Raw genomic sequence first — 11,954 nt, forward strand, 5'->3', positions numbered from 1 at the left:
TTCCTGTTTGGTGTCTTGACTCGGTGACTTAAGATGGGCTCTCTGCCTTGAGTACTGGTTGCTCTGGTGCCTCCTGAGACGTCTAACTGTCCTTATTCCTTAAGTAGTAACTGTGGGCACCAAATCAGAGTTTGGAATCCAGTCTGGAGTGGGTTCCTGCCCTCGAGATCTTTATTGGATTTTGGCTTTGCTCACGCATTTTCTTAGGAAATTTAGAAATACAAATCTAAGAAATTATGAGAAAATAGTGAGAACTCGCTGCATATGGAATTATTAAAAGTCTCAGGCAACATCTCTGCTATCTGGAAAGAGGAAGATAGCGTCAACCCTCAAAAAGGTGAGGAACTTTGTGGGGAGCTTCTAGACAGATGGATAAAAGAGACTTGAATATGTGTTCCCTCCTGGGAGCCACTCTCACAGACCTACACGCAAACACCTCAGGGTCTTCTCTGGAGAGAGGAGACAAGCTGAGAGAGTTGGGGTGGTTCAGCCTGGAGAAGGCCCCGGGGTGAGCTTATTGCAGGCTTTAGATGCCTAGATGGGGCTTATAAGAAAGATGGGGGGAGACTTTTCAGCAGGGCCTGTTGCAATAGGACAAGGAGTAATGGTTTTAACCTGAAAGAGGAAAGATTTTAGACTAGATATAAGGAAGAATTTTTTCACAATGAGGGTGGTGAAACCCTGGAACAGGTTTCCCAGAGAGGTGGTAGATGCCCCATCCCTGGACACCTTCAAGGTCAGGTTGGACAGGGCTCTGAGGAGTCTGATCTAGTAGAGGATGACCCTGCTCATTGCAGGGGAGTTGGGCTAGATGACCTTTAAAGGTCCATTCCAACCCAAACCCTTCTATGATTCCTGTCTTTCCATCTATTCTTCAGCTAGCCTGTTGGGGACATTTGGTGTGATTTAGGGCAGAGACGGTGGCTGGTAAAATATGAGCTGCATTTAATCTACTTCCCTTTCCAAAATTCTGCTGATGTGGGGCCATTTGTCACAGAATCCTCTCTCTGAGAAGAATAAAGAGAAAAATAGCCCCCTCCAAGGCTATTTTAAATCTAGGCATGCTCATGCAATTAGAATACCTGCCAAGAGGAGACTATACTTCGTTTCACTTGGAGGATATACAGGAGGGCTGGCTTGAGCTAAATACTTTCTGAGCAGATACTGGAGCTGTTGTCACCATTGGAGGTGGGAAGACCTTAGAAATGTTCATGTTTCTCTGAGGTGATGCAAAGTGAAAGTCCTAAGAGAACTCCAAAATTTAAGGAATGGTGGTGAGGCACTGGAAGAGGTTGCCCAGAGAAGCTGTGGCTGCCCCATCCTGGAAGACCAGGCTGAATGGGGCTTGGAGCAAACTGGTCTGGTGGAAGGTGTCCCTGCCCATGGCAGGGGCTTGGAACTGGATGATCTTTAAGGTCCCTTCCAACTCTAACCATTCTATGAATGTTAATCCCAGAGGATTAGCCCCAAACCAGGTCAGGTAATTGCTGGAACCTGCCTGGTAAAATGGCTGCAGTTTCATCCTGATCTAGTAATTGCCTTTTTTTTTTTGATGCAGATTTGTGGCAATGGCTGTATTTCACCTCCAATAGTTGTGCCTGTGCTGTGTGCAATCAGTCCTCTGAAGTCCTTACAGGACACAGATGGGGACACAGCAGCTCAGAGAACTCGATGAGAATCAAGCAATTAAAAGATCTGGTAAGTCCTGCAGGTGCGCTTCGTTACCATGTGGCTTTATGACCTTTTAAAATGCTGAAGGGTTAAAAAAATACACAAGAAATACGTAACCGAGGAGTCGGGAGGGGGAGAAAAAGTGCTTTATTTATTTTTTCCCCCAACTGCATGGGTTGCCCTGCGGAAGGACAGGTACCGGGACTCGAACCCCCGATTCCCGCCGCGACCGCCAGGTGGCGCCAAGCGCTGCCGGGCCCCGCCGAGCGGTATCGGGGGGGCGAGGCCTGGCTATGAATAAATTTTGGATAAAATATTACCATAACTTTGTTGGTTGATGGCCGGCTGAACATGAGCCAGCAGTGTGTGTTTTTCCCCCCACTCCATGGGTTGCCCTGTGGAAGGACAGGTACCGGGACTCGAACCCCGATCCCCGCCGCGACCGCCAGGTGGCGCCAAGCGCTGCCGGGCCCCGCCGAGCGGTATCGGAGGGTCGAGGCCTGGCTATGAATAAATTTTGGATAAAATATTACCATAACTTTGTTGGTTGATGGCCGGCTGAACATGAGCCAGCAGTGTGCCCAGGTGGCCAAGAAGGCCAACGGCATCCTGGTCTGTATCAGGAACAGTGTGGCCAGCAGGAGTAGGGAAGGGATTGTCCCCCTGTACTGGGCACTGGTGAGGCCTCACCTCGAGTGCTGTGTCCAGTTTTGGGCCCCTCACTACAAGAAAGACATTGAGGGGTTGGAGCGGGTCCAGAGAAGGGCAACGGAGCTGGTGAGGGGTCTGGAGCACAAGTCTTGTGAGGAGAGGCTGAGGGAGATGGGGTTGTTTAGTCTGAAGAAGAGGAGGCTGAGGGGAGACCTTATTGCTCTCTACAACTCCCTGAAAGGAGGGTGTAGCCAGGGGGGGTCGGTCTCTTCTCCCAAGTCACAGGCCATGGGACAAGAGGAAATGGCCTCAAGTTGTGCCAGGGGAGGTTTAGAATGGATATTAGGAGAAATTTCTTCACTGAAAGGGTTATTAAGCCTTGGAACAGGCTGCCCAGGGAAATGGTGGAGTCACCATCCCTGGAGGGATTTAAAAGCCGGGCAGACGTGGTGCTGAGGGACATGGTTTAGTGATGGGTTGGTCAGTGTTGGGTTAATGGTTGGACTCGATGATCTTAAAGGTCCCTTCCAACATGGATGATTCTATGATAAAAATTTGAACCAGAGTAACATTCCCCATGTACGCATGTGCTTAAGCAGAAAATATATTGAAACTGTTGTAGGTGTCTTTAAAAAAAAGGTAAAGGGAGCTCCTGGTCATTCCGATGGGAGATGGTGAGCTCCTGGTTTTGCTTTGCTTGCGTGCACGGCTTTGCTTTCCCTATTAATCTGTCTTTATGTCAGCTCACAAGTTTTCTTACTTTCAACCTTCTGATTCTCGCCCCCCTACCCTATCTTTCCTTTATCTTCACCCCCCCCCGAGATGCAAGACTGCCCTTGTTCTGCATGTGGCAACGTGAGCAGAGACCCCTGGCTCCATACTCCAGCCGAACTGGGGGGTGCTCGAACACTTCTCTTCCCCCCCTCCCCCAAAAGATGAGTCTCTTCACTGAATACGAATGTCTGTCCTCAGTCTCTGGTTTCTGCTGGCCTGCTTGAGGATGGAATGGGTGTACGGCTGGGTGAATGGGTCTGAGAGGTCTCTCATGTTGATGAGATGTTTCCTGGAGAGGGAAATTCCTGGCCAATGTTGGACGCCTCACAGATAAAACTACCCAGCTAGTTAATCCAGCTAAAACTATTTAGCTAGAGAGACTAATTTTGATGGATCGAAATCAGACAAGATTATAAGCAGCCCTTAAGAGGTAGATGCAGAATCATCAGCCAGCCTTCCCAAAGAGGTCTCATTTAGAAATGAATGCAAATGTGCGGATGGAAGTGAGTCCAGGTAGTGTGTGTGCTCATTCATGGTTAGTTACAGAGCCAAGACTGCTCCAGATTTATCTGGTAGCCTCAGGTAGGTGTCACACTGATGTTCCTTCCGAGCAGCCTGTCTGGTTTAGCCTTCTAATCTTACTGTATGTTGTGATGTATTCATCTGGGAGACATCCGCCTGATTTACATTTTTAGATATTGAAATAGCACGTTGGATCTCACCCACTGCAAGTTTTTGGCTCTGTAGGTGCGCTCGTTACACACTGGAAGGTTTGGGTTGAATCTGCTACTCTGCCATTTCTGTCCTTTTTATATTACTGAAAAGATTGAAAAGAAACAAGGTGGGTCTGAGCTGTGCTCCAAAGCTCTTCCAACCTGGACAAATAACACAGAAATGGAGTAGCAGAGGAAAAAATGGAATGAGCAGTGGGATTCAGCATAAGCCAGTATGGACAAAGTCTCAGTCATCTTCTCTCCTTGAAACGCTGTGACTGATGGGTGTCTGGCTCTCTGCTGCCTCCTGCACTGCTGGCAACAGCTTCAAAATGTCAAAAAAGCTGCAGCAGGTTCAGTCCATCCATTTCAGTCCATCCGTTTTGTGATTTTAACTTCCTCCTTTGTTTGTGAAGAGCTTTTCCTTCAATGGGCAGCTTCCCTGGGTGTGCTGGCACCGGCTCAGCAGCCGTCGCGTGGGAGGACTCGAGCATCCTTGCTTTCTCTAACATGCAAAATGCTTTGGATGTCCTCCTTCCCTCCCTCTGAGAAGGTGAGGGCTTTGGAAAGGTGGGGATATCTCTTCGTTTCGGGGCGTTCACGGATGGGAGCCAAGCTCTGCTCAGTGGCCTCCCCACTCAGGAGCATGACACATTTCTGCCAAGCAGCTTTCGTGGTTTAGAGAATGAATCAAAGGATTTCCCCTGCAGCTCCTGGCATTTTTTTATTTATTTTTTTTTTATAAGAAGTTGCAACACGTCCTGGCAGCCAAAATGCTACTGTTCCCCTGGGTTCTGCTCCAGCAGAATGAAAACTGCCCCCGGCAGAAGCTGAGTCCCTGGCAGCCAAAGTGCTACTGTTCCCCTGGGTTCTGCTCCAGCAGAATGAAAACTGCCCCCGGCAGAAGCTGAGTCCCTGGATGTATTGCACGGGGCAGACCGAAGCTGGGAGAGGTTTGGGGAACTTTCTAAACAAGAAACACGGAGTAACTGAGGCAGAAGTAAAAAACAGGAAGAAATAATTTGGTTTGCTTGAAGTCCTAGTGAAGGGTGTTCCAAAACTGAGGATTAAATACTAAAATCAGTCTTGGATGTGAACTATTTTCAGGTTTCCATCCCTACCTGAAGCTACTTGTCCACGTTAGTATTTCTAACCTGCTTGTTACTATGAGATTTCTATTTTTAGCAGATAAAATCCAGTTTTGTGCTTAGTTTAACTGAATTTCAACCGTGTACGCTGGCTTTTGATGTTTCTTTACTCCTAGGAGCACTGGAGAGGGAGCTGGATGGTGGAGTAATAAGATTACCTTGGTGAGATGGTTAGGATGAGCTCCTTCCCAGCTAACTCAGCGTGGAGTCTCATCTGCTCCCTTGCAAAAGAGACGAAAACAAGTAGTAATTAAATCAGACCGAAAGAAATCTAGCCATCTGCCCTGTGTCATGGTGACCAGAAGTTAGAAGATAAGCAAATTTACAAACCTAGTCTCAGTGTGGTTGCTTGTTTTGGTCTTTATATATATTTCCCGGGAACTCTGATGGCCTGACTATAGCAGATAGCTTTCTGATAAATGCTAACGAAGTTAGGAGGAACAGATCTGCCTTCTTCCTAATGAAAAACATAACAGTAAAAAGCTAGGGAAAACAAGCCACAACTGGTCCACCCACTTAATGGATTTTGATTATTGCCATTTACTGGAATATTTGGCTTTGGATCAGTCAGGAGCCTTGAAGATGCATGTTTCATCTCTGTCAGGCAATTAAACCACTAATTTTTAAGGAAGCCAGTAGTAACATGACCTGATCACTGCAACAAAGTACAGATGATAGGTGGGATGGTTTTGCTTTTACAGGATGGGCTTCAACACAATCACAGGTATTAAGAAGACACATAGTAATGGGAGATTCTGCATCACTGAATGCCACAGAAATGCCAGGAAATGATCTGGTATTAGAGAGAGCTCCAGGCATTCAGAGTAAAACCTTCAGTTCCCATTTTCTATCTTCATTGCACCTCCTATCAAACACAGAACTGACTCCCCATTCATGGGAGAAGATGGAGTTCGAGTTTCTTTTCCAAATGCCCCAATCCCTGGCAGAAGCATCCCATGCTCAGCGCAATCCCTGAGGATTCTGGGTGCTGACCACACTGCTTTTCAGACTCTCCAGCCCTGGCAGAAGTGATGGATCTCTCTCTCTCTCACACTTTCTATGCGGTGATGAGAAGGAAGCTGGCAATTTGGCAAGGGCTTCTAAATGTCCTACTGGCTCGACTGGCCAGAATGGAGACCGGATCTGAGAGAAGCTCTAAAATATCAAGCTTTTGCTGAGATTTCCTTGGAGGTTAACTAGGAAAAGGCATTAACCTTAACAGAACTGAGGAAACATAGCATGGCACAAGCAATGGGGGAAAACTGAGCCAGCAATGTGCTCTTGCAGCCCAGAAGGACAACTGCAGCCTTGGCTGCACCAAAAGAAGCGTGGCCAGCAGGACAAGGAAGGTGATTCTGCCCCTCTGCTCTGGTGAGACCCCACCTGCAGTACTGTGTCCAACTCTGGAGTCCTCAACACAGGAAGGACATGGACCTGCTGGAACAGGTTCAGAGGAGGCCACGAAGACGGTCAGAGGACTGGAGCCCCTCTGCTGTGAGGACAGGCTGAGAGAGCTGGGGTTGTTCAGTCTGGAGAAGAGAAGGGGCTGGGGAGACCTTCTCTTCTACAGGTGCTAGAGGAGAGATGGGGAGAGGCTCTTTATCAGGCAGTGAAGTGATAGAACAAAGGGTTTTAAACTGAAAGAGGTGAGATTTACAGTGAAGTGACAGAACAAGGGGTTTTAAACTGAAAGAGGTGAGATTTAGATCAGATATGAGGAAGAAATTCTTTGCTGTGAGGGTGGTGAGACCCTGGAAGAGGTTGCCCAGAGAAGCTGTGGCTGCCCCATCCCTGGAGGGGTTCAAGGCCAGGCTGGATGGGGCTTGGAGCAACCTGGTCTGGTGGGAGGGGGTTGGAACTGGATGATCTTTAAGGTCCCTTCCAACCCAAACCATTCTGTGATTCTATGACAACATCTCCTGCTGTAATAGTGTACCACTGCCAGGAGAAAGGGAAAATAGAGCATATAGTATCCAGACCTAAAGCTGGCTGCAACGTAATGTCACACAGACTTTCTGCTCTTGAGAGAGGCTAAGGGTTGGCAGCTCTGTGTCACTTAATCTTGGCTCAGTTTGTTGTTATTAATGGTATTGATATTCCTGCTGTAATAGCATACCACTGCCAGGAGAAAGGGAAAAATAGAGCATATAGTATTCAGACCTAAAGCTGGCTGCAATGTAATGTCACACAGATTTTCTGCTCTGGAGAGAGGCTGAGGGTTGGCAGCTCTGTCACCTAATCTCGACTCAGTTTGTTGTTATTAATGGTATTGATATAATCTTGGAACACATGAGTATTTTTACCTCCATAAGCATACCCTGCATTTTGAAAAACAAAAGGTTTTGAGGAGCGTGCTTAGATCGAACTTGTATTGATTATGGAAAGGTTTCTATTAAAGCTAATGTGTAAGTGGGGTAGAACTGGTCCTGCCTGAGAGACCTGTTTATGAGAGATTTATTAGTTGGCATAATGGAAGTAAGAAAATCTTGGAACACATGAGTATTTTTACCTCCATAAGCATACCCTGCATTTTGAAAAACAAAAGGTTTTGAGGAGCGTGCTTAGATCGAACTTGTATTGATTATGGAAAGGTTTCTATTAAAGCTAATGTGTGAGTGGGGTAGAACTGGTCCTGCCTGAGAGACCTGTTTATGAGAGATTTATTAGTTGGCATAATGGAAGTAAGAAAGAGTCTTTTCTTCCAGCCACACTAATCAATTGTGTCACTAATTGCGTAAAAGGTGATCGTCTCGCCGCACCTCAGTGTCTTGGACTGGAATGTGTTTACAGACACCTGGGACTGTTTTGGCAAGGGCTGTGAGGTTGGGTAGTTCTGACACCTGCCTTTTTGATAAAGTAGCAGTACAGTTGTCCCAGAAGATGGCGATGAAATATTTGTGATGACAATGAGAAATTAAGGATGTTACAAGAGAGATATCGAGGTGCTGGAGCGAGTGCAGAGGAAGGCAACAAAGCTGATGAAGGTCCTGGAAGGCAAATCATATGAAGAGTGGCTGAAGGAGCTGGGACTGTTTAGTATGAGGAAGAGGAGGCTGAGGGGAGACCTCATCACTCTCTACAGCTACTTGAAAGGACACTGTAGAGAGGTTGGTGCTGGTCTCTTCTCACAGGTAATTAACAATAGAACGAGAGGGAACGGCTTCAAGCTCCAACAGGGTAGGTTTAGACTGAACATTAGGAAGGAATTTTTCACTGAAAGAGTGATAGGGCATTGGAACAGGCTGCCCAGGGAGGTGGTTGAGTCACCATCCCTGGCTGTGTTTAAGGGACATTTAGATGGGGTACTGAGGGATATGGTGTAGGGGAGGACTTTGTAGAGTAGGGTAGATGGTTGGACTCGATGATCCCAAGGGTCTCTTCCAACCTGAATGATTCTATGATTCTATGATTCTATGAAATACAGGAAGGACACAAATGGGAGTAAATTAATGTTTAACCAGTGGCGCGAGGCACACCAAAGGTATTGTGGACTGTCCATCAATAGGTGAATAGAGTAGAGGATTCTACTCTAGTAGAAACCCCCCCTCTAGTAGAGGAGGGGTTTTTTGGATGCATGCTCACATTCGTGTTTTAAAAGCCATGGGATCAGTTTGCTGACAAACCTCTGCTTCCTTAGTAGGAGAGGAGCTTACACACAGGCCCACAGCTGGTTCCAGAGTCTCAGCAGAGCAAGTGACATCACTGCAGGTGACATTCCTGCAGGTGACATCGCTGCAGGCCCTTTCTCAGCAGCTGCAATAAAGTCCCTTAGCAGGCAGGGGACTGAGAGAAAGGAGCAGAAGGCAGATTTCCTACCACCACCCCTGTTGTTCCCTGGAAGTATCTTTGCCTGCAATCCTTACAAAAATATTGTGAGTGCCAGCTTCGGGCAGAGGCTAAACTTGTAGCTATAATTAATTTGGAGCCCTCTGCCAAATTACTGCGTATGGAGGATCCAGGTAGGTCAGCCCTGAGCTGTAGGCACTCCTATTTCCAGGTGGCAACAAGTTCCTGCCAAAAAGAAGAGGGTAGAAAGCTCCTGCCATTGCCCTGGGGCAGGCACAGGGCTTCTCTTCAACCAGCATGGCTAAATTCCTGATTCAGGAGAACAGAAAACAACCTTTAAAAAACGCTTTTACTACTTTCCTTCACCCTTTGGCAGTGCCGAGCATCGTTACTGCAACAAACTTCACAACCTGACATTAATTTTCCTGGTGATCCCTAAATGATTGTTGGTTATCCCTTTCCTCCTGATAACTGCTGCCCTGCTCTCAGCCTGCTTCTTGGCTACAGCTTAAAAACACGAGGACTGGGGAAAACAGGGGATGGGAGGAAAAGAAATCATAGCATTGAGCAGCAGAACAGACCGTTACCCACGTTTTCCAACACCTAAAAAATATGGTGTGAGTGTGCGTATGTTAAAATTTCTGATGGACCGTGAAAACTCTGTGAGGTTTACTAGAATTTGTATGATATCCTTACGGGGCTGGGTAAATAATAAACATCTGATTTCATCAGTCTGTGGGTTATGTGAGGTCAATATGGCACAAGGGGGAAAAGTTCGCCTCAAGACTTTTAAAGATCTATCTTTAAAACCTATTTAATGATAAAAAATAGAGGTTTTTTTTTCTCTGCTAGGATGTATATAATTTGTGGTAACTGCTTAAAGAGTAAAATACCTCTGTGACCACCCAGAAAAACACACGCATCCAGTTTGGAAGGGGAATTGTTTTGGGGTGTTTGTGTAAGTCAGGAGGCAAATAGAGCACCCTGTCTGTGTTTTAAAGTCTGGTGGGAGAAGAGTAAACAGTCTCTAAATTACATTACACAGGCTGAGTCCCTGTGATCCTGTTGTGGATGTGATGGTGCTTACATTCCAAGGAGTAGGGGGTAGTCTAAGGAACACCATTTCCCAGAGATGGAGTGAGGAACACTGGGCTCAGTGTGAAACAGTTATTCAGGGTTTAAAAGACTGGAATCCTGGAAGCTGGCACAGGTAGGGAAGGGCACGACTGAGAAAACAGAACACCAGTGGAGAGGGCCCTGTCTCAGCTCAGACAGTGTGTGTCCATGAAGAGTTCCATGTCCCTCAACCCATGCCTCATCTGAAGCCAAGAGTGAAGGAAAGGGGTAGAAGCACCTCTCCAATTGATAACGTGGCTGCATAGAGGGATTTTTCTTTGCTGTTTGGGTTGATGCAGCTTGCTCTACAGCATTGCCTTGGTTGGCAAAGCTCAGTGATGCAGCTTGCTGTAGAGCATTGTGTTGCTTGGCAAAGCTCACTGATACGAACAAGATGAACAGGAGCAGTTCATTTGATTCTTACCCTGCTCCCTGGCAAGATCAACTGTGTCTAACCATCCCTGACTGATGTTTCTCTACTTTTCTTTTAATGTTTAAGGACTATTCACTCTTCTCAGGCTATCTACTCCACTGGTCTACTGTCCTTCTTGGAAGAAAGCAGTGCTACAAAACAGACAGGTAAGTAGATCATACATCCAGCAAAACACAGTTAATGTCAGCATTAGTGAGGTGGTGGGACAGAATGTCATAGATTCATATAATAGTTTGTGTTGGAATGGACGTTAAACATCATCCATTCCATCCCCCTGCCCTGGGCAGGGACACCTCCCACCAGACCAGGTTGCTCCAAGCCCCATCCAGCCTGGCCTTGAACCCCTCCAGGGATGGGGCAGCCACAGCTTCTCTGGGCAACCTCTTCCAGTGTCTCACCACCCTCACAGGAAGGAATTTCTCCCTCAGATCTGATCTAAATCTTCTCTCTTCCAGTTTAAAACCATTACCCCTTGTTCTACAGTCTCTGATAGTCACCCACACCCCACACTTACCTTATGGTGGTTTTCAAGCCATTTTAGCCTTTCCATGTATCAGTTTCTCTCTCTGTAAAACCAGAATAGCAACTCCTCTTTCTTTGTATTTAATGACTGTAAAATGTTTGGAGGGCCTGAAACATGAACAAAAACAAAAATCAAGGCCAAAATTAAACCACACAAATTTATTGAAGTGCTGACTTTCCTAATCCATAACAGTGAAAATGCTTAAATCTTTAGATCTCTTTCTGTCACGCTGACAGAGTACGGGTGTTTTTTGGAGTCCCCTGCTCATTTCAAGTAGAGGGCTCCCTCTGAACGGTTTTCCTCCACTCCCAGCCTGCAATGACAGGAGAAATTTAGAAACCCAAAGCAATTTGCTGCCCTGATGCTGGGCCAAGGCTGGTGTCAGCATGCTGGCTGGCTTTGGATAGCTGGAAGAGGTTCTTTCTTCGTGCCAATTTTTGGGAGGCAGAGCTGACAATGCACATTTAGGGTCCAGGCTGCTGCAGCCAGTACCCGGGCGAGTTACCCTGAAATGAGAACATTTTCTGGCAGCAGCAGGAGTCACTGCAGCAATTTGGGATGCTGTCATCGACAGGATTTGCTGGAGCTGCTGGCAGAGATGAGGAGCAGTGCCAGCTTTCTCCTTGGGTGAATGACTCCTTGTAACTTTGGGAGGGTAACGAGTCAGGCAGAGTGAGAGCCAGGAGGCTGTCCTGCAAGCCATATGGCATCAGCACCGGCCCCTTTCTGCAGGTTTCTCAGCCTGCAGAGACCCTAATGGCATCGTAAAAAGCAGCAGCGAGCACCACGCAGGAACAGAGTGGATGAAAAAAATCCTTGCTGCAATGCAGGATATTGCTCCTCAAGCAAAAACAGATGCAAAAGCCAAGAGCTGCATGTGTCTTCGAGCAAGGATTTTCATGCCATGTGGTGCTAAGGAGCACACGTCCTCTTCTTAAAACCTAACCCAGCCCGGGAAAATCTGTCTCAGCTAAACTGATTCTGGAGGTTTTAAAAAACGGAAGTCTGTACTTTTTGTTCTCTCTCTCTCTCTCTTTTTTTTTTTTTTTTTTTTTTTTTTTTTTTTAAAAAAAAAAAAAAAAAAAAAAAAAAAAAAAAAAAAAAAAAAAAAAAAAAGTTCTAGGAAAAATATTAAACCC

This window comes from Calidris pugnax, unplaced genomic scaffold, assembly GCF_001431845.1.
Source record: "Calidris pugnax isolate Ruff unplaced genomic scaffold, ASM143184v1 scaffold43, whole genome shotgun sequence".
NCBI lineage: Eukaryota > Metazoa > Chordata > Aves > Charadriiformes > Scolopacidae > Calidris > Calidris pugnax.